Raw genomic sequence first — 27761 nt, 5'->3', positions numbered from 1 at the left:
GTAGAGACAGGGTTTCGCCTTGTTGACCAGGCTGGTTTCACCCGACTCGGCCTCCCAAAGTGCTGGGATTACAGGTGTGAGCCACCACGCCTGGCCTTTTTTCTCTTTTTGAAACAGGGTCTTACTCTGACACCCAGGCAGGAGTGCAGCGGAGCAATCTCAGCTCACTGCAACCTCCACCTCCCAGGTTCAAGCAATCCTGTGCCTCAGCCTCCCCAGTAGCTGGTACTATAGGCACACACCACCACCCCTAGCTCCTTTCAGTTTTCTTCCATGCTAAGTTATAGTTTTCAAAACAGTGTGATTTCACTCTCTACATATCATCATATTATTTTCCACTTAATATCATATTATAACATTTTTCCACTTTATTACTGTCCAAAAGACCACCAGGATGGCTAAGTAGTAGATAGGAGAGCTTTACTAAGTGGTATCAGTTTGAAAACCAGGAAGAGGTCGTTTCAGACATGGACCAAAGGTGCTCTCACTTCTCTTCAAAGAGGGAAACGGCAGGTTGAGTCTTATGCCTCACAGGGTCTATATTACACAAGAGTCATATATATTTAGCAGGTTTGGGGAAAAAACGTGTATTTATGAGAGGAGCCAAGTACATGCACAATGGACAAACATATATATAACATGCATCCCATGTTCACTTTGGGGCAGGTTTTAGCATTAAAATGAGGAGGAATTTGGCTCTTTACATCAAAGGTGAGCTAAAGAACACAAAGACAGTTTGTGTGCAGCCTCTATAAACTGGCTGAAACTGGTTTAAGGTCTACAGTTTTGTTTATCAGAAAAGAATATTTGTAGGCCAGTGGCTCATGCCTGTAATCCCAGCGCTTTGGGAGGCCAAGGTGGGTGGATCACTTGAGCTCAGGAGTTTGAGACCAGCCTGGGAAACATGGGGCACTCCCATCTCAATTATAAAAAATAAAATAAGTTTAAAAAAGTAAGAAAAGAATGTTTGTAAGGCCAGTCCTCTGCCCAGTCAGAACTGTAGTGGTCTGGCTTATAAATTAGTTAGGAGAGGTCTGATCATTTGCCTGATACCTCCTGTTGTTAGAGAGTTTAACCAAAATGCGGTTTTTCTTGTAGCCATAGGAATTTAGGGAGTTGCCATGCCAGCTGCATTGAACCCTGTAATTAATTTTTGTTTCCTTAACCTTAGGCTCTGTCTTAGTGATAAAGGGTATGTATTTTGGTCTCTCAGACCATATTACCAACTCTATTTAAGCAGTACTTTTAATGGCTGCATAATTTTCCAGAAGGAGGATACAGCATAATTTACCCAAACATTTCTCTGTTGTCGGACAATTATCTCCAGTTTTTTGTTGGTTTAAATAACACTGCAAGGCCAAGTGCGGTGGCTCACACCTGTAATCCCAGGACTTTGGGAGGCTGAGGTGGGCAAATCACAAGGTCAGGAGTTTGAGACCAGCTTGGCCAACATAGTGAAAACCCATCTCTACTAAAAATGCAAAAAATTGGCTGGGTGTAGCGGTGGGCACCTGTAATCCCAGCTACTCGGGAGGCTGAGGCAGGAGAATCGCTTGAACCCTGGAGGTGGAGGTTGCAGTGAGCTGAGATGGCGCCATTGCACTCCAGCCTGGTGGACAGGGTGAGACTCTTTCTCAAAAAAAAATAATAATAATAAAATAAAAATAAATACAAAATACTGCAATGAGCATTTTTGTGTACAAAGCCTTTTCTCTATTTAGGATTCCTCAAGACAGACTATCCAAAGTAGAATTCTGGGTTCTAAATAATAAATATAGAGATAGATATTTATCAGCTACATTATGTTAAATTTCATATGTTCTTAATATACAAATGAAATGAGGTGAAAAATAGAATAACTTATAACTCAAAAATTACAGGTGTGGTGGCTCATGCCTGTAATCCCAACACTTTGGGAGACGGAGGCGGGTGGATCACTTGAGGTCAGGAGTTTGAGACCAGCCTGGTCAACATGACAAAACCCCGTCTCTATTAAATATACAAAAATTAGCCAGGCATGGTGGCAGGCGCCCATAATCTCAGCTACTTGGGAGGCTGAGGCAGGAGAATTGCTTGAACCCGGGAGGTGGAGGTTGCAGTGTGCCAAGGTTGCACCACTGTACTCCAACCTGGGTGAGAGAGCAAGGCTCTGTCTCAATAAATAAATAAATAATTTTTTAAAAATCACAATTTATACATTTAGAAAGGAGAATTTCTCAGTAAGGGTTGCAGCCTGCAAGATGCCCATTTTGACAAGCTGGGAGCATAGCCTCCAGCTGAAGCCGTTAGCAGGTACTTGACAGGAGGAGGGCCCGGAATAGGAGCTTTATGCTGAACAGGTTGGCTAAACATACATATTCAATAGGTTATAGAAGGATCTATGAATATTCATGAAGGGGAGCCTAATATTTGCATACTGAATAAGCATGGCTGTTACATATGACCCATGTTCACCTTGGGGCAGAGACAACATTTAAATGTTGGCCAGTCGTGATGGCTCAGGCCTGTAACTCCAGGACTTTCAGAGGCTGAAGTGGGCAAAAGCTTGAGCCCAGGAGTTTGAGACCAGCCTGGGCAACATAGTGAGACCCTAACTCTAAAAAAAAAAAAAAAAAATTAAATGTGTTACAATTAGGTCCTATAAGTCAAAAGGTGATACAGAGGCAGGAAGGCATTCAAGTGCTCAGCCTCTGTAAACAGAATCAGTAGTCCATGGTCAGTGGTCTTCTCAGCAGGAAAAAGTTAATGAAATCAGACTCTTGCCCAATCAAGGCTTGTAGTTATGGCTTGTGGAATGGGGATCAATTAGTCAGTGTCTGGCGGTGGATGGGCTGTAGTTGTTTTTAATATTACTAATCTCCAGCCCGGTGCTTGTGTATCTGTTAGAGAAAAAGAAAAACTTTGTGGCAGTTAGAACACAGTTCTTTTCTTTTCCCCTCTCTCTCTCTCTCTCTCTCTCTCTCTCTCTATATATATATATATATATATATATATTTTTTTTTTTTTTTTTTTTTTTAGCAGAGATGGAGTTTCACTGTGTTCGAGACTCCAGGATGGTCTCGAACTCCTGAGCTCAGGCAATCTGCCAGCCTCAGCCTCCCAAAGTGCTGGGATAACAGGCATAAGCCATCTCGCGCAGGCTTTCTTTGCTTCTCTTTCCTTTTTTTAAGAGACAGGGTCTCACTATGTTGCGCAGGCTGGTCTCCAACTCCTGTACTCAAGCGATCTGCCCACCTCGGCCTCTGAAAGTGTTGGGATTATGGGCATGAGCCACCACGCTGGCAGAAAACATAGTTTATTGTTTAAGTGTAGGAGTGTGTGACTTAACCCTTCTCTGCCAGGACCTTAGGTCCTGATTATAATTTGGTATCTTATTGCCACAAAGAGTGCATTCTGTTAGTCTATGATCTCTTTTTTTTTGCTCTTGTTGCCCAGGCTGGAGTGCAATGGCACGATCTCAGCTCACTGCAACCTCCACCTCCTGGGTTCAAGGGATTCTCCTGTCTCAGCCTCCCGAGTAGCTAGGATTACAGGCATGTGCCACCTCACACAGCTAATTTTGTGTTTTTAGCAGAGACAGGGTTTCTCCATGTTGGTCAGGTTGTCTTGAACTCCCGACCTCAGGTGTGATCCACCCGCCTGGGCCACCCAAAGTGTTGGGATTACCGGCGTGAGCCACCATGCCCGGCCTATGATCTCTATTTTAACATTAATGCTGGTCAGATGTTGTGTCTAAACTGCAAAAGGGAGGGAGTATAACCAGGCTTGTCTGATCTCCTGACCTGTCATGTCTGGAAACTCAGTTTTGAAGTTTTTTCTGGAGTCCCCTTGGCCAAGGGGGGTCCGTTCAGTTAGTTAGGGGGCTTGGGATTTTGTTTTTAGTTTACAGGGAAATAAACCTGTTAGGGGTAGACAGGTTTTCAAAGCATGAGTGTTGACAGGAACTTAAGCAACAAAGAGATAAGGTTAAAGTGTCTCTTTCTCTTTCTGCCTGGAAAGCCAGAGGAATTTGTGTTTCCTCCAGAGAGGGTGGGACAGACGAGAGAATGGTGGGCGGGGGGCAGAGTTGGTGATTTTGGAGGAGGCTAGAGGGTGCAGGGCCAGTTAGAAAACTTCAGCTAGGGGTGTGGAAAGGACTTTTAAAAACTTCTGGCCAGGCGCAGTGGCTCACGCCTGTAATCCCAGCACTCTGGGAGGCCGAGACGGGCAGATCACCTGAGATTTGCAGTTCACCTGAGACATGGAGAAACCCTGTCTCTACTAAAAATACAAAATTAGCTGGGTGTGATGTAGGGTGCCTGTAATCCCAGCTACTTGGGAGGCCGAGGCAGGAGAATCGCTTGAACCCGGGAGGCAGAGGTTGCAGTGATCCGAGATCGTGCCATTGCACTCCAGCCTGGGCAACAAGAGCAAAACTCTGTCTCAAAAAATAAAAAAAGAAAGAAAAACTTCTGATGGGTAAGCTTAAACTGTTTGCTATCTATCATATGACCTGCCCCAGGGCCCAGAGTTCCCTAATGTCTTTGTACTCGTGAATATTTTGTGTGGGAAGAGGTACAGGCAGTCCTCAGGGAGAGCTGAGTTTCCTCTCCAGACTTCTGAACTGTGGTACAGCAATAGCCTGGCAAAAGCAGAAATACAGAGGCAGAGATATTTAAGAGAATATAAACCCCCAGATAGTTGCAAAAATGTTAAGAGAGGGTCTTTGATTTCCACAGTCCATTTTGACCTCAATCTCAGAAGGCAAGGAGGTTGACATTTAAGTTACAAATATAATGCACAATCATTTCAAAAAGTAGGGGAAAAAAAGAAGAAGAGAGAAGCAGACAGAAGGAAAAAAAAAATCATTAATCCCTCCGAGGCATGGTGGCTCACATCTGTAATCCCAGCACTTTGGGAGGCCAAGGTGGGAGGATAACCTGAGTTCAGGAGTTAAGACCAGCCTGGGCAACATGGTGAAAACGGTCTCTACTAAAAACACAAAACATTAGCCAGTTGTGGTGATGCACTCCTGTAGTCCCAGCTACTCAGGAGGTTGAGGTGGGATGATCACTCGAGGGAGGAAGAGGCTACAGTGAACTATGATCGTGCCAGTGCACTCCATCCTGGGCAACAGAGAGCGACCCGGTCTCAACAACAACAATTCACATCCAGACTGGGTGAGGTGGCTCACTTTGGGAGGCCGAGGCCGGCGGTTCACGTGAGGTCAGGAGTTCAAGACCAGCCTGGCCGACATGGCGAAACCCGGTCTCTACTAAAAATACAAAAATTAGTTGGGTATGGTGGCGGGCGCCTGTAATCCCAGCTACTTGGAAAGCTGAGGCAGGAGAATCGCTTCGAGACGGAGGTTGCAGTGAGCTGAGATTGCGCAACTGCAGTCAGGCAGGGGCGACAGAGTGAAACTGTCTCAAGAAAAAAATCACTCATCCAGATAGCTAGGGTGTGGCCTGAGGAGCTTGTGGCCTATCGAAGGTGTGGCCGAAGGGGAGGGGCGGGGTAAGCTTTAATGGTGGATGGAGAGGAGGCACTGGTCATATACCTGAGTCAAGTTTTGTTCATCGCCAGATGAAAGCCAACTTCTTCCACCAGATTGCCTCCCAGCTGCTAGGTAGCATTTTGTGGTACATCTTAAGCGCCAGGTTGGGATAATAGGTCCCTTTCAGGTCTTAAAGACCTGGGTTAAGAAGTGGGAACAGAATTGTCTACAACAATAAGGAAGATGTTACCTATTTTAGGTGAATAAGCGTATTACGTAAGCACATGGGAAGAAAGATTAAGAAGTCTAAGACCGTAAGTTTCCAGTTGTAGAAGCCTCTTGAAAGCGGAAAGCCCTTTTTTTGAAAATGACAGGCGGTATGATCTCCTCTAGCGGACCTAGCACTGGGTTAAGAGTCCCTCCAGACTTGTCACTGTAAGTCACGTACCTTTTCTAGGACTAAGTTTCTTGAGTGGGAGATGAGGAGGTTGCACTAGATGACCTCGAAATTCCCTTCCAGCTTTAAATTCCCTCTTGTGACACTTGCTGGACTTGTTTTACTGGCCCTGGCGCTCCCCGGCTCCTCGCTTACCTGCTGTGCCCGCATCCCGCACCAGAGGGCGCCGCAGGAGGGCCCGGGACAGCGTGCGGTGGGCGGAGAGGCAGAATCAGGGGAGCCTCCAGGAGGCGCGGTGATTGGCCGCCGCCGGGCGGAAGGGGGCGTGGGGAGGGAAGGGCCGAGCTGCGCGGTGACGTCGCGCTGGCGGGGGCGGGGCGGGCCGCAGAGCGTGTGACGCTGCGGCCGCCGCGGAGCTGGGGATTAATGGGAAAAGTTTTGGCAGGAGCTGTAGGATTCTGCGGAGCCTGCGAGACGGCGGCAGTGGCTCCGTAGGCAGCCGGGACAGGTCAGTCCGAGTCGGGGGAAGCGGGCAGGCAAGCTGCGGAAGGAAGCGGTGGGCCCGGGCCGAGGCAGCCCCCAGGACTGGGGCGCAAGGCCCGGCGGCGGGGAGCGGTGTGCGGGGTGCGGGGAGCGGCCGGGGTCCGCGAACAGCGTCGCGGCGGGGTCCAGATGCTCCGGCCCGGTCCGGTCAGCGGTCGTGCTTTGCAGGGCAGGCGCCCCGCCGCCCCTGCGCCCCCGTCCTGGGACGCCCATAGCTGCTTGAGTGAGTACGAAACACTGGCCTCCGTCCACTCGACTGTGTGCCCCCTCTTGGGCCTCGTGGCCCCGTCTTCTCCTACTTATGAGAACCCCGTCAGGCCCGGGTGGCCGCTCCCACTTTCCTTCCCTGTCTCTGACCTCTTACTTCACCCCTTTCTGGTGTCCCCTAATCTATTGCCCTATCTAGGGTCTTCTCGGGGATCTTTTCCTCTGTACCCCTTGTCTCCTGCCGTCATCCTCCCATCCTTGCTGTCCTTCCACATCCCTGTCCCCTCCTTATTCTGTGTCCTAATCCTTCCTGGTATTATGGATCCCCATCCTCTTCCCCAGGGTGTTACTAGACTTTTTCCAACTCAGTGCTTGCAGTCCCTGTCTCCCTAGCTTCTCTTACCTTGGCTCCCTGAGAGGGCCTGTTTTTGCTCCTCTTTCCGATTTCCTTCATATCGCCCTGTCCCCTGCATTCCTGTCCCCTGCATTCCTGTCGTCCACCTTCTTTTCCCTCCCTGTTCCTTTCCCCTGCTTCTGGGAGAAGGGTTAGCTTTCACTTGACTCTGCTTTCGCTTGACCTGCGGTTGACATACCCATGGGGTAGGGTGGAGGTGTTCAGACCTTGATCGAATTAAGAGGCTGATTGACTAAAGGAAATAACAGATATAGCTGTGTGGGAGAATTTACTTGGGTGTTGCATCAGAGATGATGTCCAGTTTGTAGGCCATTCTTCTCATCTCAGCTTTAATACTTCCCCTTTAGGGGCCTGTTGACTTCCAGGAACCCTTGGGAAGAGACGGTGCTGAGTTGGATGTGTGCCACGGGTAGCTGGAGACTTTGTCCAGTTCTTCTCCCCTTCCAGGAATCAGGGTTTTGTGTCTTTCCACTCTGGATGTATGGAATACATTTATACCATGATACCCCAGCCTCTCTCTGCCCTCACTCCCACCCTCCACCCTGTGCTCCATCCCAAAGGGCTAAGAGAATTCTTCATAGCTGTGCTCTAGAAAATGTTTATGGTCCTCAACCTTTTTCCTGTGTGCTGGCTCCAGAACTTTTTTTTCCCTGTTTGAGTTTTGAAATAGATTGCCGGCCTGATAGCCCTGGGGCTGGCGGGCATCTGTCCCTTTTATTACTGGTGACTTGAAACAGCTGCTGATTTTCTCTCATATCTCTTTGACAATCTTTGACCAACTGAATGTGCCTCTGATGTTGGTCACTGAACATATTCTCTTGGAGTCTCTTCTCCCTCTTTTTTCTTTATTCTTTTCTGAATCTAGGGAATCCAAATTCTCCCTATTTTTTTTTTCCCTGAGAGCTTAATTTCCTCTGTATGCAAGAGGAAGGGCAAGCCCAAAGTTCTGTTCCCTTTGCCCAGGTATAGTATGAGGTATCAAATTGAGAACTACCTGGGAAGGTTGTGGGACTGCAGTAGTTAGACCTTGTCGGGAACCTGACCAGGCACATCCGCTTCCAGTCATGTAGATCATCTTCTCTGAGGCTCGAGAGCCCACCACCTTCCTGGTATGTCTGGACATTTAAACTTACCAAGCAGAAAATTCTCTTCATATCCTTCAGTTTGAGCTCCTTTATTTGGCATTGGTTCTCTAAAGAAATCTTAGAGAAATAGTATATCCTTTGTTAAGTCTTCAACAAATAACATATCCTTTGTTTCACTGGGTAACATACCCAATCTGATCTTGGAGGATTCTGAAAGTGTGACCCACTCTCACGTTTAGAAATGAAGGCTCGTCGTTTCACCTGGCTCCAGGTTTGTAGGACTTCTCTTTTGAGGATTGTGCTGTCTGTCTTTGAGCCCAGATTGGACACAGGAGTTGGCAACCTTCAGGAGCTATGATTGAGAGCCAAAGGAACCAGCTTGATCAGACTTTAATGTTTTGTAATCCTCTTGTGCGCTGTTTTCTGTGAAAGCAATAGGATTGTGGATGGCCTGTCGTTGAGCCAGTCCCCTCTCCGCTGACCCCAAGACCCCCTTTGCAGCACTTGCAAGGATTTGGGCAGACTGGACCAGAGGGTTTCCTTGTTCCTATGAATAGCGTCTCTCCGGGATTTTAGTGGATCATTCTAAAGAGGTTGAGGTAAAGTGTTGGGGGCAGATTTTTAGTCTAGTCTTTGGCTCCCAAGAAGGACCCCTTCTTACTCTTTTGAGCAGTTTGTTACTCCTGTCTGCACTTACCCCTTAGTAGGGCGCTCTGCTGTGGTGGCAGGTGAGAGGTTTGAGAGCAGATCAAGGCCAGTCCTTGTGGAGCAGCTTGGGCGCCAGCAGCCTAGCTGGAAAGCTTCTTGCAGTTTGTTCACTCTGTCGTTTTCTGAGAAGGTAGTCGTGATTGTCAATTACCCACTTCCTTCCCATTCAGTGATTTTTGCAGAGCCTAGGTCTGGATTGTTTTTCTTTATTTACTGACACAACGTTTTGTTCTGTTGCCCAGGCTGGAGTGCAGTGGCACTATCACAGTGCACTGTAACCTCGAACTCCTGGACCCAAGGGATCCTCTTACCTCAACCTCCAGAGTAGCTGGGACTGCAGGTGCATACCACCACACTCACTAAATTAAAAAAAATTTTTTTTTGTAAAGACAGGCTCTCACAATGTCTGGAACTCCTAGCCTCCAGCAGTCCTCCCCACCTTGGCGTCCCAGAGCACTGAAATGACACTGATTGCCAGTTTGGCTGCCTTTCTCCTTGCCTCTTTGCCACTGCCTTCTTGTATAACATATGCCTCAACATATTCAGGAAGAATTGCTCCTACTCAGTCTTTCGACCCCACCTGTGGTCCCTTCAACCGCTTCCCTTAGGGCCTGGTAAGAGGATAGCCAGTGTAGGGCACTGGCCTGGGAGGCCATTAGGCCTCTGCTTTGGGCCTACAGCTGTCCTGACTGTTGTGGAAGCTGTCTTCAGGGCCTGGGGATCCTGGCACATCCTGGGATAGTGCAGCTTCTCTCTCTCAGGAGTTGGACCTGTCACGTCTAAGGGCTTCAGGTGTATCCTGTCCCTGAGGCCCAGCTCCCTGGGGGCCCCCTGAAGGCTGGGAAGCTGAACAGTGGTGCCTTCCTCCCGTGCCTCTGGAGGGCCGGGAAATTGCAGGACCCAGCTCCACTGCCCAGCATTGCCCTCGCTGGAAACATCCTCTTCTTCCTCCCTACCCAGTTCTCTGTGGACTTTGTCCATTCTGCCAGGCCCTTGCCTATATGATGTCAGAAGCCCTGTGCCTGATGCCATTGTCTATGCCATGTAGTCCCAGATTACCTAATGGCTGCTTCTTGGAGACAGTTTGACGTCCCTGAGCATTTTTTTCTGCCTTTGGAGCCAGGGGGAGGAGCTGCTTGCAACAGCTGAATTCCAGGGTGTCAGAGGAGAGCTTGGAGCATGCCTTGAGCCTGGCAGGGAGAACATGGCCCCTTGTATTAGGTTTCAGACATGTGGGTCTTCTTCCTTGGCAGATGGCTCCTAGCCTTCATAACTCAGCAGGCCGGTGACTAGGATGTGACTCCAGTTCAGTCTCCTGGGGCTTTGGTGAAGGATATCAACCATGACTCAGGACATCTTCGTTTATGAGCCCATAGGGGGTATTGGGCACCAGCTCCTTTCTTACCTTGCCTGCTCCTTCTGCCCAATCTGACAAAATCAGCAAAGCCAGTGTCTGCTTACTTGGGAGTGGGCAGACTCCTTCCAGGATTGGGGAAGTATTTGCTGACTCAGGCTCAGAATGACATCTCAGGGTGGTGTGTAAGGGACAGACAAGGAGCCAGATTACCTTGGGAGCACTCTGAGTTATGGTGTTTATAACTTATTAGAGTCGCGTTTAGAGCCCCTGGCACCTCTCAGCTAAAGCTGATTTTTTTTTCTGTCCTGCAGTGTTGTACAGTGTTTTGGGCATGCACGTGATGCTCACACAGTGGCTTCTGCTCACCAACAGATGAAGACAGATGCACCAATGAGGTAATCCCATTTTCTTTACTCAGGGTTCTCTGACCATCGACTAACACGTGGTCCGGATTTAAGATCCTGACCTTGTAGATGAAATAATTTCACTAGGGCTAAGTCCCAGATTGCAGGTTCCTATCACAGCATCTGGTACCAGTTGCTTATGCATAGTCTAGGCGTTTATTAAGTAATTATCAAATGTCTATGGCTTACATAGTTTTTTCAGGAGCATGGAGATTCCCACCTTTGCACCCATTAAAAGATAAACTCCACAGGGCAGGGACTTATTCTGCTGCCTGTTGTGTCTAGGATAGTGCCTGGCACAGAGGAGATACTGAATAAATATTTGTTGAATGAATAAATGCACGGACTTTTGTCTTTGCCTATATGTGTACCTAGGGTGCCAGGCCACTAAGATGGTGTCCATCATTCTCTCTTATTTAGGGAACAGATACATATACATACATATATATGTGTGTGTAAGGATGGTTTAAATTAGATGTCTTTTTTTTTTTTTTTTTGAGATGGAGTTTTGCCCTTGTCCAGGCTGGAGTGCAGTGGCGCAATCTTGGCTCACTGCAGCCTCTGCCTTCCGGTTCAAGTGATTCTCCTGCCTCAGCCTCCCGAGTAGCTGGGATTACAGGCATGCACCACCACACCCAGCTAATTTTTGTATTTTTAGTAGAGATGGGATTTCACCATGCTAGCCAGACTGGTCTCAAACTCCTGATATCAGGTAATCCATCTGCCTCTGCCTCCCAGAGTGCTGGGATTATACTGTGAGCCACTGTGCCCGGCGGGAACAAATATTTTTGAGTGCCAATTATGTGCCAGGCAGTTTGGGAAATGATAATAGTAAAAAAACAGATCCAGTCTCTGCTCTGCCTTATGGGTCTGTGGTTTGCTGATATATATGAGAGCTGGCCATAGTACACAGAATTGTTTCTTGCATCTCTGTAGGAGTAGGGGGTTCTCACCAAGAGTCTGAACAATGCCCTGAGTTTCCCATTGCTGCTTCCATGTTCTCAGGATGCCTGGCAAATTTATAAACTCTCAGAAGTGGAGCTCCAGGGAATACAATGTTCATTGTCCTATTTGGAAGGCGGGGTTGTTGTGGGTCCCTGCTGGGGGCCAGGGGAAATGTGGGCCTCCTGTCTGATTTGTTTTAATCTCTGAAGTTTAGTGGCTCCAGTAGCTGACTGTGGGCTTCACTTCCCCTTTTCTGCCTTTAACACCCTGCAGGTTTTCCTGTTGTCAAACAGGGTGGTGAGTCCCTGTGTCTCTCTGTCCATGTGGGTCAGGTTGTTTGTGGATCTTTCAGGAAGGTCCTGGGGTTGCGGGGGGGGCCCTGCTGCTCTCAAACCCATACCAAGTGCTTTCCTCTGAAGGGAATGTGAGGAAGGAAGAAGGGAGAAGTTTCAGAGGCTTCTGAGGTTCCCCAAAAGGGAAGAGGTCGAATTACCCCCGAGCAGGGAGAGCTACTGAGTTGAACTGATTTGCTTTGTCATTTGATTTAGCAGTAGCTAGGCCCAGTGGCAGCAATTGTATATGCATTTCTGGGGGTCATTTGTCCAGTTCATCCCTGAGCCTTGAACTCCCAGGTACAGGTAGGAGCATCTTGTCTCCCCTCCCCTCCGCTTTTCTATTTTTTCTGTTCTCTTCTTTCTTTTCGCTTCTCTTTATTTTCTTTCTTTCTTTCTTGGTGGGGTATTGCTATATTACCTAGGGCCAGGGGTGTGTCCACTCTTGCCATTTCTGGGCCACATTGGAAGAAGAATTATTATCTTGGGCTACACATAAAATACACTAACAATAGCTGATGAGCTAAAAATAAAAATCACAAAATAATCTCATGTTTTAAGAAAGTTTGCATATTTGTGTTGGGCTGCATTCAAAGCTGTCCTGGGCTGCATGTGGTCCATGGGTTGTGGGTTGGATAAGCTTGGCCTAGGCAGTCCTCTCACCACAGCCTCCTAGGTAGCTGGGACTACAGGTGAACACCACCATGCCTGGCTATTTTTTTTTTTTTTTTTTGAACATAGGGTACATAGTAGTACCCATTATTTATTTTTGAGGTACATGAGATGGTTTTGTTCTTTGTTGTTTTTTGTTTGTTTGTTTTTGAGACACAGTTTCACTCTGTCACCCAGGCTGGAGTGCAGTGGCATGATCTCAGCTCACTGCACCCTCCTCCTCCTGGGTTCAAGCGATTGTCATGCCTTAGCCTCCTAAGTAGCTGGGATTACAGGTGCGTGCCACTACGCCTGGCTAATTTTTGTATTAGTTAGAGATGGGGTTTCACCACGTTGCCCATGCTGGTCTTGAACTCCTGACCTCAGGTGATCCATTCACCTTGGCCTCCCAAAGTGCTGGGATTACAGGCGTGAGCCACTGTGCCTAGTCGAGATGTTTTGATATAGGCATGCAGTGTGAAATAAGCACATTCTAACGAATGGTGTCTCCATCCCCTCAAGCGTTTATCCATTGAGTTGCAAACAATCCACTTACACTCTTTTTCTTTTTTTCTTTTTTTTTTTTTTATTGCATTTTAGGTTTTGGGGTACATTTGAAGAACATGCAAGATAGTTGCATAGGTACACACATGGCAGTGTGATTTGCTGCCTTCCTCCCCTTCACCTATATCTGGCATTTCTCCCCATGCTGTCTCTCCCCAACTCCCCCCCCCCCCTGTCCCTCCCCTATTTCCCCCCAACAGACCCCAGTGTGTAGTGCTCCCCTCCCTGTGTCCATGTGTTCTCATTGTTCAACACCCGCCTATGAGTGAGAACATGCGGTGTTTGATTTTCTGCTCTTTAAGTTGTTTAAAAATATATAGGGCCTGTGCGGTGGCTCACGCCTGTAATCCTAGCACTTTGGGAGGTTGAGGTGGATGGATCACCTGAGGTCAGGATTTCAAGACCAGCCTGGCCATCATGGTGAAACCCCATCTTAAAAAAAAAAAAGAAAAGAAAAAATACATAGTTGTTACTGACTGTAGTCACCCTGTTGTGCTATCAAATAGTAGGTCTTATTCTTTCTGTATATTTTTTTGTACCCATTAACCATTTGGACCTCACCCTGCAACTCCTCACTACCCTTCCCAGCCTTCGGTAACCATCCTTCTACCCTCTATGTCCATGAGTTCTATTGTTTTGATTTTCATATCCCACAAATAAGTGAGAACATGTGATGTTTGTCTTTCTGTTCCTGCCTTATTTCATTTATCATAATGACCTTCAATTTCATCCATGTTGTTGCAGATGACTGGATCTCATCCTTTTTTATAGCTGAATAGTACTCCATTGTGTATATGTACTACATATTCATCTGTTGATGACACTTAGATCACTTCCAAATCTTACTATTGTAAACAGTGCTGCAACAAACATAGGAGTGCAGATATCTCTGCAGTATACTGATTCCCTTTCTTTTGAGTATATACTCAGCAATGGGATTGCTGGATCATATGGTAGCTCAATTTTTAGTTATTTTGTGGAACCTCCAAACTGTTCTCCATAGTGGTTGTACTAATTTATATTCCCATCAACAATGTGCAAAGGGTTTCCTTTTCTCCACATTGTTAGAATTTATTGCCTGTCTTTTGCATATAAGCCATTTAAAATTTATTTATTTAGAGATAGCATCTTGCTATGTCACCCAGGCTGGAGTGCAGTGGCACGATCTTGGCTCAACCTCTGCCTCCTGGGTTCAAGTGATTCTTGTGCCGCAGCCTCCCGAGTAACTGGGATTATAGGCATGTGCCCCCACACCCAGCTAATTTTTGTATTTTTAGTAGAGCTGGGGTTTCACCATGTTAGCCAGGCTGGTCTCAAACTCGTGATCTGCCTCCTTTGGCCTTCCAAAGTGCTGGGATTACAGGTATGAGCCACTGCACCGTGCCTGGCTTGTTTTTTTTAATTTTTTAAAATTTTATAATGGAACTCTGTTTTCCCTAAATGTTGCAGATGAGTTACGACAAACAGAATGACAAACATCAAGGAAAACTGTCACTCAGCTCCTTGTTCACCATAGCAGCTATGTGGAAGCTGCTGCAGCTTCAATAAGGGCCACTGATATAAGCTATTTTAACTGGGGTGAGATGATATCTCATTGTAGTGTTGTAGTGTTTTTTTGTTTTTTTGAGATGGAGTCTTGCTTTGTTGCCCAGGCTGGAGTGCAGTGGCACGATCTCGGCTCACTGCAACCTCTGCCTACCAGATTCAAGCAATTTTCCTGCTTCAGCCTCCCAAGTAGCTGGGACTACAGGCACCCGCCACCATGACTGGCTAATTTTTGCATTTTTAGTAGAGACGGGGTTTTCCCATGTTGGCCAGGCTGGTCTCGAACTCCTGACTTGAGGTGATCCACTTGCCTCAGCCTCCCAAAGTGCTGGGATTACAGGCGTGAGCCACCATGCCCAGCCTCATTGTAGATTTGAGTTCCATTTTTCTGATCAGTGATACTGAGTACCTTTACATATGCCTGCTTACCATTTATATGTGGTTTTTTGTTTTTTTTTTGAGACGGAATCTTGCACTTGTCACCCAGGCTGAAGTATAATGGCACAGTCTAGGCCCACTGCAACTGTGCCTCCTGGATTCAAGCAATTCTCCTGCTTCAGTCTCCTGAGTAGCTGAGATTACAGGTGCCTGCCACCACGCCCAGCTAATTTTTGTATTTTTAGTAGAGACAAGGTTTTGCCATGTTGGCCAGTCTGGTCTTGAACTCCTGACCTTGTGATCTGCCCGCCTCGGCCTCCCAAAGTGTTGGGATCACAGGCATGAGTCACCGCAACTGGCCTATATGCCTTTTTTTTTTTTTTTTTTTTGAGACAGAGCCTTGCTCTGTTACCCAGGCTGGAGTGCAGTGGCTCTATCTCCGCTTACTGCAACCCCCACCTCTTGGGTTCAAGCAGTTCTCCTGCCTCAGCCCTCCTGAGTAGCCGGGAGTATAAGTGCACCCCACCATGCCCAGCTAATTTTTGTATTTTTTTTTTTTTTATCCAAAATGTGTTTATTGAGATGGTTTCCCATTCATCTTGATTCAGAGTGCTTTTAGTGCTGCTTCCTCCTGAAAGAACATCCTTCTGTAAGCCTTGCTTTTCCTCCTGTAGGCTGGCAGAGGACAGTGGAGCAGCCAACACACAAAACTACCGTTTGTGCATGGCTAAAGACCATGGTGATTTTATAGCATCCTGGGTATTTCACATCCATGAAATAGGAATTGGGGCTCTGCACCAGGCATTTCTTCCTGTGTTTCCTCTTCTCCTCTTCTCCTCTTCTGGAGAGGGATGAAGGAGATCCTTTGCAAGAGGCATGTTGTCATGGGTCGGTCGTCCAATTTTTGTATTTTTAGTAGAGACGGGGTTTCACCATGTTGGTCAGGCTGGTCTCGAACTCCTGACCTCGTGATCCACCCACCTCGGCCTCCCAAAGTTACAGGCATGAGCTGCAGCGCCTGGCCCTGTATATCTTCTTTTGAGAAATGTCGATTACAATCTTTTGCCCATCCTTTGATCAGATTATTAGATTTTTTTCCTATAGAGTTGTTTGAACTCCTTATATATTCTTGTTATTAACAGCTTGTCAGATGGGTAGTTTGCAAATATTTTCTCCCATCCTGTGGGTTGTCTCTTCACTATACATTGATTGTTTCCTTTGCTGTGCAGAAGCTGTTTAACATGATGTGATCGCATTTGGCCATTTTTGCTTTGGTTGCCTGTGTTTGTGGGGTATTGCTCAAGAAATTTTTGCCCAGACCAGTGTCCTGAAGATTTTCTCCTATGTTTTCTTATAGTAGTTTCACAGTTTAAAGTGTTAGATTTAAGTCTTTAGTTTATTTTGATTTGGTTTTTGTATATGGCAAGAGATAAGGGTCTAGTTTCATTCTTCTCCATATGAATATCCAGCTTTCTGAGCACCATCTATTGAAGAGACTCTTTTCCTCAGTGTATGTTCTTGGCACCTTTGTCAAAAGTGAGTTCACTGTAGGTGTGTGGATTTGTTTCTGGGTTCCCTGTTCCATCGGTCTATGCATCTGTTTTTTGTGTTTTTTTTGTTTTGAGATGGAGTTTCATTCTTATTGCCCAGGCTGGAGTGCAACGGCACGATCTTGGCTCACTGCAACCTCCACCTCCCGGGTTCAAGCAGTTCTCCTGCCTCAGCCTCCCAAGTAGCTGGGATTTTAGGCACGTGCCACCATGCCCGGCTACTTTTTTTTGTATTTTTAGTAGAGATAGGGTTTCACCATGTTGGTCAGGCTGGTTTCAAACTCCTGACTTCAGGTGATCCGCCCACCTCAACCTCCCAAAGTGCTGGGATTACAGGCATGAGCCACCACACCCAGCCTATGTGTCTTGTTTTCATGCCTGTATGATTCTCTTTTGGTTACGGTAGCTTTGTAGTATAATTTGAAGTCAAGTAATGTGATTCCTCCAGTTTTGTTCTTTTTGCTTAGGATAGCTTTAGCTATTGGTCTTTCGTAGTTCCATGTAAATTTTAGGATTTTTTTTTTCTATTCCTATGAAGAATTTCATTGGTATTTTGATAGGGACTGCATTGAATTTATAGATTGCTTTGGGTAGTATGGACATTTTAACAGTATTGATTCTTCTAGTCCATGAACATGGAATATCTTTCCATTTTTTGATGTCCTCATTAATTTTTTTCATCAGTGTTTTACAGTTTTCATTACAGAGATCTTTCACTTCTATGATTAAGTTAATTTCTTTATTTTTTCTTTTTTGTTGTTCTTTGCTGCATCTATACCAGATTAAGTTAAATTCTAGGTAATCAATTTTGTGTGACTATTGTAAATGGGGTAAATTTTAAAATTTCTCTTTCACGTTTTACACTGTTGGCACGTAAAAATGCTACTGATTTTGTTATTGTTGTTGAGACAGAGATGTTAGATGGTGTCTGGTTCTGTCTCCCAGGCTGGAGTACAGTGGCGCAATCATAGCTTGGCAACCTCTGCCTCCTGGGTTCAAGCGATTCTCATGCCTCAGCCTCCCAGGGAGCTGGCACTACAGGTGTGCACCACCATGCCTGGCTAATTTTTTTTTTTAGTTTTTAGTAGAGGAGTTTTGCCATGTTGGCCAGGCTGGTCTCGAACTCCTGGCCTCAAGCAGTCTGCCTGCTTCGGCCTCCCAAAGTGCTGGGGTTACAGGCATGAGGCACAACGCCAAGCCTTGTTACTAATGTTTGTATGTTGATTTTGTATCCTGCAACTTTACTGCCTCTGTTTATCAGTTCTAATAGTTTTCTTGTGGAGTCTTTAGTTTATTCTCTTTTTTTGTTTTTTGTTTTTTTTGTTTTTGTTTTTGTTTTTGGGACGGAGTTTCGCTCTTGTTACCCAGGCTGGAGTGCAATGGCGCGATCTCGGCTCACTGCAACCTCCGCCTCCTGGGTTCAGGCAATTCTCCTGCCTCAGCCTCCTGAGTAGCTGGGATTACAGGCACGCGCCACCATGCCCAGCTAATTTTTTGTATTTTTAGTAGAGATGGGGTTTCACTGTGTTGACCAGGATGGTCTCCATCTCTTGACCTCGTGATCCACCCGCCTCGGCCTCCCAAAGTGCTGGGATTACAGGCTTGAGCCACCGTGCCTGGCCCAGTTTATTCTTTTTTTAAGACGGAGTATCGCAATGTCACCCAGGCTGGAGTGCAGTGGCGCGATCTCCGCTCACTGCAGCCTCCGGCTCTCAGGTTCAAGCGTTTGTCCTGCCTCAGCCTCCTGAGTAGCTGGGATTATAGGCGCCTGCCACCATGCCTGGCTAATTTTTTGTATTTTTAGTAGAGACGGGGTTTCACTGTATTGGCCAGGCTGGTCTTGAACTCCTGACCTCCTGATCCATCCACCTCAGTCTCCCAAAGTGCTGGGATTACAGGTGTGAGCCACCACACCGAGCCAGTTTTTTCCAAATATAATGTATTATCTGCAAACAAGGATAATTTGACTTCTTCCTTTCCAATTTGGGTGCCCTTAATATCTTTGTCTTATCTGATTCCTCTAGCTAGAACTTCCTGCCTGGCTCATTAAAAATTTTTTTTTTCTTTTTTAGAAATAAGACCTTGCTCTGTTGCCCATGCTGGTCTCAAACACCTGCTTCAAGCCATCTTCCTGCCTCAGCCTCCTGAGTAGCTGGAGAAGTTTTCTTTCTTAGTTTCTGGCAAAGGTGAGCTTGTAACTTTATCATATTTTTTAGTGTTAATCTCAAAAAACTATGGTTGTTGACGTTTTAGTCTTTCTCACCTGAGGCACTTAACTTTATTTTATTTTTTTTGAGACAGAGTTTCACTCTGTCGCCCAGGCTGGAGTACAGTGGCATGATCTCAGCTCACTGCAACCACCACCTCCCGGGTTCAAGCGATTCTCCTGCCTCAGCCTCCTATGTAGCTGGGATTATAAACATCTGCCTTGGCTAATTTTTTGTATTTTTAGTAGAGACAGGGTTTCACCATGTTAGCTAGGATGGTTTCTATCTCCTGACCTTGTGAACTGCCTGCCTCAGCCTGTCAAAGTTCTGGGGTTACAGGCTTGAGCCACCGAGCCCAGCCCTCCTGAGGCACTTCTATGGACCACATCTTGCGACAGGTGTTTCAGACATTCAGGTGTGATCCTTGGCTGCCCCCACCCCCAGGGGTGGGGAACATAACTGAAAAAAGAAGAATATGCACAAAAAATATTTTTTAAGTGTTAGAGAACTGGCAAATACTAAGCACATGGTGCTGTGCAAAGACACGCATTTAGAGGAACAAGTCATCACTGAAGGCTGGCTTTGTCCCTGAAAAAACTAGGTATGAGGTTGGGCTTGGAAAGAAAAGTGGCTTAATTTGAAGTCAACTTTAGCATATTGTAAAACAGCATTCTCAAACTTTTTGGCCTCAAGATCCCTTTAGATTCTTAAAAATTATTGGAGACCCCAAGGGCTTATGTTTACCATGTTAGAAATTAAAACAGGCTGGGCGTGGTGGCTCACACCTGTAATCCCAGCACTTTGGGAGGCCGAGGCTGGTGGATCACTTGAGTTCAGGAGTTCGAGATCATCCTGGGCAATGTGGTGAGATCTGCCTGTACAAAAAATACGAAAATTTGCTGGATGTGGTGGCACGCACCTGTAATCCCAGCTACTCAGGAAACTGAAGTGGGAGGATTGTTGGAGCCTGGGAGGCGGAGGCTGCAGTGAGCCAAGATGGCACCACTGCACTTAGCCTGGGCAACAGATTGAGACCCTGTCTCAAAAAAGGAAAAAAAAAAAAAAAGGAAGAAATTAAAACAGAGGAATTTTTTTAAAGTTACTAATTTTTTCTTTTCTATTGAAATCAGTGTCATAAGTAAAAAGGTTACTGATTTTTAAGAATCATTTAATATAATAAATGCACTACATGCCATCATAAATGACCTTTTAATGAAAAATAGCTATTTTTCAAAACCAATTATTGAGAGGAGTGTTGTTGTTTTACATTTTTGCCAGTCTTTTTTTTGTGTTCCTGGTTTAATAAAAGACAGCTGAATTCTTACATCTGCTTCTAGAATCAATCTCTTGTGGTATGTTGTTTTGTTTGAAAGATATGACAAAAAATCTGGCCTCACATAGATATGTGGTTGAGGAAGGGAGGAGTATTTTAATAGCCTTTGCAGATCATGTGGCTATTCTTCTGTTCTTCTTTGATTACTATACTATACTATGCTATACTCAACAAAGGTTAGTTGCAATATAGAGTTTGAAACTTACCAACAGACTTTTCATACTTTCTGCCATTAAAATCTGTTGGTCTGTCTTGCACTTTGAATGGATCTTTTACTTTGAATTGGTTATTGGGAAATATTGTTTTACTGAGTTATGTAGATCTTCCAAATGTTGACACATTTTATTTTACATTATCAAAAAACCATATTCATTAGTGTCACCACTGATCTCATTTTAAAAAGTCTTTAAGTATTGGGGAGCCGTCAAGCTCACAGTGGCCAATACATGTTTTCTAAATTTGAGTTTTCTCTTGAAAGCTTGATTTTTACCATTGGTAGCATACTGTTGGTTCTTTTGTTTGATTTTATTTGAGATAGGGTCTCCCTCAGTCACCCAGGCTGGAGTACAGTGGTGCAATCATAGCTCACTTGCATCCTTCAACTTCTGGGCTCAAGCAGTCCTCCTTCCTCAGCCTCCAGAGTAGGTGGGACTACAGGTATGTGCCAGCATGCCCAGCTCTTTTTAAAATTTTTTGTAAAGATGGGGTCTTGCGATCTTGCTGCATTGACCAGACTGATCTTGAATTCCTGGCCTCAAGTGATCCATCTACCTCAGCCTCCCAAAGCCTGGAATTACAGGCATGAGCTGCCACACCCAGCCTTTTTTTTTCCCCCGAGACTGGGTCTCACTCTGCTGCCCAGGCTAGAGTGCAGTGGCAAATTGTTGGCTCACTGTAGCCTTGAATTCTGGGCTCGAGTAATCCTCCTACCTCAGCCTTCCAAGTAGCCAGTACTACATGCATGCACCATCATGCACACCTCATTTTTTAACTTTTTGTAGAGATCATATCTCCCTTTGTTGCCCAGGCTGGTCTCAAACTTCTGAGCTCGAGCCATTCTCCTGCCTTGTCCTCCCGGAGTGCTGGGATTAAAGGCATGAGCCACTGTGCCTGGCCATTTCTTTCTTTTTTTTTTTTTTTAAACAGAGTCTCGCTCTGTTGCCCAGGCTGGAGTGCAGTGGTGTGATCTCAGCTCACTTCAGCCTCCGCCTCCCAGATTCAAGCAAGTCTCCTGCCTCAGCCACCTGAGTAGCTAGGACTATAGGTGTGTACCACCACGCCCAGATAATTTTTGTATTTTTTAAATTAGAGATGAGGTTTCATCACATTGGCTAGGCTGATCTTGAACTCCTGACCTCAAGTGATCTGCTCACTTTGGCCTCCCAAAGTGCTAGGATTACAGATGTGAGCCACTGTGCCTGCCAACTAGTTTTTTTTGAAGTAACAATCTCACTTCATCCATTTTCAAGAAAAAGTCTGTCAAATAGTAAAGTCTAAATAATTATCATTTGCCTGTTAATCTTTCTAGTAAAAATGGTGTTTCATGAAACAAGTGTCTAGTTTAGCTTGCAACTCACTCACACAGTGCTTTTCCTATTTATTTATTTTATTTTTAAAAAATTTTGGTTTTTTTAGGTAGTGTCTCGCACTGTCACCTGGGTTAGAGTGCAGTGGTACAATCTCGGCTCACTGCAACCTCCACCTCCCAGGTTCAAGCGATTCTCCTGCCTCACCCTCCCAAGTAGCTGAGATTATAGGTGCCCACCACCACTCCTGACATTTTTTTTTTTTCCTGACATTTTTTGTATTTTTAGTAGAGACGGGATTTCACTATGTTGGCCAGGCTGGTCTCGAACGCCTGACCTCATGATCCACCTGCCTTGGCCTCCCAAAGCTGGGATTATAGGTGTGAGCCACTGTACCCAGCTATTTACTTTTTTTTTTTTAAGAGACAGGATCTCATTCTGTCACCCAGACTGGAGTGCAGTGGGGTGATCTCGGTGCACTGCAGGCTCAAACTCCTGGGCTCAAGGGATCCTCCTACTTCAGCCTCCCAAGTAGTAGGGACTACAGATGCACACCAGACTGGAGTGCAGTGGGGTGATCTCGGTGCACTTCAGGCTCAAACTCCTGGGCTCAAGGGATCCTCCTACTTCAGCCTCCCAAGTAGTAGGGACTACAGATGCACACCATCAGGCCAGCTAATTTTTAAAATTTTTATAGAGATGGGCCTTACTATTTTGAGGCTGGTCTCAAATTCCTGACCTCAAGTGATCTTGAGGAGAATCACTCAAGCCCAGGAGGTTGAGGCTGCAGTGAGCCATGTTTGCACCACTGTACTCCAGCCTGGGTGACAGAGTAAGACCCTGTCTCTAAAAGAAAAAGGGAAAGAGAAAAAAAAGCCCTGTCTTTCTTTTTTTTCTAATATAATTTGATTTTAATCGGACAGCCCTCAGAATCATAGCAGATTCAGAGAGATTCCCCAAAAAAGCTCTGTCTTTCACGCCTAACTTTTACTCAGCCTCATCGTCACCTCAGCTACTCCCCTGAGAACATTACTAAGTTCTCCACAGCTAATGGCAACTCAGCGTAGAAAGAGTTCTCTTCTAGGAGGATGCTGAAGGGAGGCGCTCCAAGTAGTGTGGGAAAACCGCTTCATGCTTAAGTTCACTGCCATATCATGATACTGAAAGATACCTAACAGCTGATTTTTTTTTTCTTTTTTTTGAGACGGAGTCTTACTCTGTCTCCCAGGCTGGAGTGCAGTGGCACAATCTTGGCTCACTGCAGCTTCTGCCTCCCGGGTTCAAGCGATTCTCCTGCTTCAGCCTCCTGAGTGGCTGGGTTAACAGGCATGTGCCACCATGCCCAGCTAGTTTTTGTATTTTTAGTCTCAAACTCCTGACCTCATGATCCGCCCGCCTTGGCCTCCCAAAGTGCTGGGATTATAGGCGTGAGCCACCTCACAGAGTTCCTTGTCACCACTCCAGTGGAAGTACAAGCCAACTTTGCTCTCCAGCCGGCAGCTCTAGCCAAGCAGGCCACCCTGCACTCTCTCCTTACAAGCACATTGTTCTAGAGTTTGTCAGAACCCAGAGCTCTACTCATTACCTCCTTTTCCAAATAAGCAAGGAAGGCATGCTCTTCGTTTCCCTTAATTGCCTAAAACATCTCCATGTTCATAGAAGCTGACTTTCTTTGCCTCCTAGTTCCTGTTCCTCTAGTATAGGATTTCTCAGGCCTAGCACTGTAAACATATTGGGCTGGGTAATCATCTCGTGTGGGCTGTTTGTGCACTGTAGGATGTTGAGCAGCATCCCTGGGTTCTACACACCAAGTGCCAGTGACACTCTCCCCTCCCCTACTGTAAAACCCAAGAATGTCTGCAAACATTGCCAAATGTCCTCTAGGGGGCAAGATCACCCCTGGCTGAGTCACTGCTCTATCATTTCTTCACTAAATCTTGCTGTTCAGCGGGGTCCACTGGTGAATCTCACATCAATAAACCTGGTAAGAGAAGTGTATTCTTCTTACATTAGAAGTTTACCCTCCTCAGTTACATCACTGGCCCTTGAGGGCTTTGGGGAGAAGTGATGGGAAATGGTTCACAATTAGCAGCATATTCCAACTAAGTAAGAAAGCATCTGATGTCCACACAACAGAGGAGAATGTCCACAGTGTACAGTTATCTTCTGGAGCTATTTCTCTTCATGTTTCTTAGGGTGTGCTTCTCCAAGTCATTTTTGGTCTGGATAGAAGCCACCTTCCCATAGCATCCGGAGGTGCCATGTAGACCAGGTCACAGTGTGCAGATTGCCATTGACCTGCCCATTCCTAGTGTTTGACGTGATGCTCATGGCACTCTGACCACATCAGCTTTCCTCTCCAAGCCCAGATGGATTCAGAATCCTCCACCCCAAGCAGCACTCACGAGAGGCAGAACTTATCTGCCGTCCTGATCTAGGGCTTGTTCATGTGGTCCAGACCATTTCTTTGCAGCCCCCCTCTCCTGTGTGAAAGCCTTTAGGAAAGTTCGGATATCCTGATGGATCCCCCTCGACCCTCAGCATGCACATCCTGGAATGTACTCCTCAGCAGTCCGTTGGGGGCTTCAGGCTGGAGAAGAGAAAACTGCTTTTCCCTTTCAAGATGGCCAGAATGCCCTCCAAGGGCCAGAATGCTCAGTTCCATAAAATGAACTCTCCATTGCCCACTTTTTTTAAATTTTGAGACGTAGTCTCATTCTGTCCCCCAGGCTGGAGTGTAGTGCCACAATCTCGTCTCACTGCAACCTCCGCCTCCCAGGTTCAAGCGATTCTCCTGCCTCAGCCTTCTGAGTAGCTGGGATTACAGGTGCATGCTACTTCACCTGGCTGATTTTTGTATTTTTAATAGACATGGGGTTTCACTATGTTGGCCAGGCCGGTCTCTAACTCCTGACCTCCAGTGATCCACTCTCCTCAGCCTCCCACAGTGCTAGGATTACAGGTGTGAGCCACTGCACCTGGCCTGCTGCCTACTTAAATACCAAATAGTTACAGTGAAAGAAAGACCCTGGCCTGGGGTTGCCGCCAAGGCTCCCAATCTGACACTTCTTTTATGTGGACCAGGGATCTGAACTGTGTTTCTTCCAAACTTTTGGAGCTTGCTTCCTTGGTGGTAACCTAAATAGTGGCCCCCAAAATATACCCCTTTATAACTCCTGTAACGTGAATATTAGGTGACAAAATGGACTCTGCACATGTGATTAAGTTAAGGATCTTGAGATGAGGGGATTATCCTGAATTATCTGCGTGGACCCCTAAATGCAATCCCAAATGTCTTTATAAGGGGGAGCCAGAGAGAGAGATTGGACACAGGAGAAGGAAGCAATGTGACTACTTCAGCAAGATGCTACACTGCTGGCCTTGGAGGTGGAAGAGAAGGCCAAAAATGAAACGAATATAGCTTTGGAAGCTGGAAAAGGCAAGGAAACTGTTTTCCCCTAGAACCTCTGGAGGAAATGCGGCCTTGCCAACACATTCATTTTAGCGCAGTGAAACTGATTTTGGATTTCTGACCTCCAGAACTGTAAGAGAATAAATGTGTTTTGTTCTAAGTCACTAAGTTTGTGGTAATTTGTTACAGTGTAATAGGAAACTAATACAGTGCTCATCTGCCTCCAGGTACAGGTGGCGGCTTAGCTGATCTCTGTTCTTATTTTAAGGCATCCCTCTCATGGCACAAGGAGAGCATAGACCCAGCCTTTTTCTGAACCAAATATTTGAAACAATCTGCACTTTGGGGGAAACTGTTGAGGAGTTCTTGGGCGCAAGAGAGAAAGCCTCATATGGTATCCGATCCTTGCTTTGGAACTCTCCCAGCACCTTCAATGATATCAGTAACAAAGAGTTCTTTCAGACCAGTGAGGATCTAGGATTATTAAAATGTGATTCTAATTCCATCTTCCCCTTTCCTACTCCATTTATTCAACAGATGTTTATTGGGTACCTCCTATGTGCTAGGCACTGGGGATGAAGGGATAAATAAAGCAGATAAAAAATCTCCTGCTCTTATGGTAACTGAGGTGGGGGAAAGGGAGGGAGCCAGAGTTGACTCAATAGCATATGAGATGGCTTCAGATGCACTATAGAAAACTAAACAGGAAGGGGGTAGTGGCGGTTTCACATAGACAGCCAGGGAAGGCCTCACCATGAAGGTGGCATTTTAGCGGAAGGAGGAGGGTGAGCCATTGTGGGGAGAATCCCGCAGACAGAGGGAAAGCAAGTTCCAAGGCCCTGCAGTAGAACACAGCTGAGGTGTTCAAGGCAAAAAGAGGAGCCAGCGTGGCTGGACAGAGGGAGAGAGGAGACTAGGAGAGGAAGTCAGAGACGCGATTGGTGGCCTCGAAGCACCATCACATCTTTTACTGTGCTTGGCCCTTTCCCCCTTCCTTCTCCTCTCCTCCCCCTCACACCACCTCACGGGTTTTAGGCCCATGATCCTTGGTTCCTTTCCATGGGATATTTATCACGTCATGCTTAGGGACTATCAGCAGGCAAACAGCCATTTAAAAGTGTTAGAAGAGGGGAAAAGCAGTCTCCTCTATCTGAATGATGGAAGCAGTTCCACATCAGTGTTGGCATGGCACTGTGTACCTGGCAGTGCAGGCTAGCCACTCACCACACAGTTCTCGGTGGTTTCTGGGATGCTCCCCTCCATGGCCTTCCTCAGCCCACGAGGAAGTCCAGGCTTCTGGGCCCCCTGTTTCTTTCCATTCCACCCCTCTTGATCTCCCCAGTGTGGCTCCCACAGCTGACTTCTGTCCCCATCTGTATCTAATCCCCTTTCCATGGCAGAGCCGGTAGATAACCCAGTAACACTCTGAGTAGACTGTGGCTCCCACACATTGAGTGCAACGTGCCAGTCACTATGTATATCACTTGGTTTTATGCACACAGCAACTCTAAGAGGTAGGAATCATTGTACCACTTTTAAAGATGAGGATACTGAGGCTCAGACTGGTTAGAAAACTTGCCTAAAGTTGCACAGCTAATGAATGGGAGAGCTGGGATTTGAACCCAAGTGATTAAAGCCCATGTCTTTGATCGCTACATAGCAGGGCTTTCTAGGAAGGATGGCTGGCTGGATCTAATTGTTCCAGTTTGGAAAGTACCTGCTTGACTGGCCAGACTGGTGTTGGCTTCAGAGAATAGCAGTCTCTTGTTGGTCGCCGAGCAGAAGCAAAATTTTGGCAGGCCTTGGGGCCTCCTGCAGAGTCGCATTCCAGGTCAGTGGACAGAGGAGGCGCTGAGAATGGTCGTGCATACTGGCTCCCTGGATCTGCTCCAAGATAGTGAGCAGTCCCTAGAACCACAAGACACTGACCAGCCAAGCTGTGGGCCCGGCATGTAGGGTGGGAGGAACTCTTAAGAGAAAAAAACAGTCTTTGCTGTAAGTGATTAATCAGCGGCTTCAGTTTGGTGAAGTGAAAAGAGAAAGAGAATTTGGCCCAGATGTGCATATAGGGAGAGAAATTGCCTTTATTCAGGTTCTCCTTTAGGCCAGTCATTACCCCATGGATGAAATCCCCTTCTTCCACACCAGCCTGCAAGAGGTGGGTATTGCTATTCCTATTTTACAGACACAGTGTGGGATCAGAGAGGTTAAACAACTCGCCCAAGTCATACAGCCAACAAGTGGTGGAATTGGAATTTGAGCCCTGTTCTTCTCAGTTCAGTAGCCCTGCTGTTCTTGCTGATGTCACCTCAGCCTGGGCTGTCCAGGTATGTGCAAGTAGTTATGCAATTGTACATCCACAGGCTTGTGAGCAGAGACTGAAAAAAAATCAGGGCTCTTGGTACTAGCCTTCTCAACATGGGTGCTGCCCAAGCTAGCAGGACTCACTATGCCCAAACCAGCAGTCGCATCATCTTTTTCTCCTTTCTTGCACCTTGCCATCCCTGATTTATTTTTAGAGAGCCTTTTCTATTTCTGTTCCCATTTCTTGGCTTGGATGCAGGGGCTGTGGTGCAGGGATTGGAAATCAGAAGAGGCAGGCATAGAAGGCATCTCACTGGTGGCCTTGGCTGGTCTCTGGGAACTGTGCCCATCTGCTGGCCCTGCTGGCTCCTCCTCAGGCCAGCTGTAGGCCCCAGGGATCTTAGAGCTCGGGTAGCAAGAGG

At 46.4% G+C, this 27761-nt stretch overlaps 1 protein-coding gene, 1 non-coding gene and 1 pseudogene across 4 annotated transcripts in view; 1 reads left to right on the top strand and 2 right to left on the bottom strand.

The window, feature by feature from the left end:
* Positions 1 to 6218: 6218 nt before the first annotated feature.
* The window catches only part of PPARD (peroxisome proliferator activated receptor delta), an 86331-nt gene continuing 64788 nt past the window's right edge, over positions 6219 to 27761 (top strand). The window contains exons 1-2 of one of the 2 annotated variants that reach the window (XM_017522244.2): positions 6219 to 6381; positions 10500 to 10583. The gene's annotated coding sequence lies outside the window, so the exon portion shown is untranslated. Of the gene's footprint in view, positions 6382 to 10499; positions 10584 to 27226; positions 27363 to 27761 lie in introns of those variants that run through there. The other variant, XM_017522247.2, reaches the window with a different exon arrangement.
* On the bottom strand, positions 14508 to 14640 carry LOC119470235. Its single transcript, XR_005199117.1, has one exon. It is a non-coding gene; the product is annotated as a small nucleolar RNA SNORA16B/SNORA16A family (small nucleolar RNA).
* Positions 15559 to 15885, bottom strand: LOC108299767 (annotated as a pseudogene). Its single transcript, XR_001823108.2, has one exon. The product of XR_001823108.2 is annotated as a 40S ribosomal protein S27-like (transcript).

This window comes from Cebus imitator, unplaced genomic scaffold, assembly GCF_001604975.1.
Source record: "Cebus imitator isolate Cc_AM_T3 unplaced genomic scaffold, Cebus_imitator-1.0 Scaffold24, whole genome shotgun sequence".
In the NCBI taxonomy this organism is placed as follows: Eukaryota; Metazoa; Chordata; class Mammalia; order Primates; family Cebidae; genus Cebus; species Cebus imitator.
This window is presented reverse-complemented; position numbering and strand designations above follow the sequence as displayed.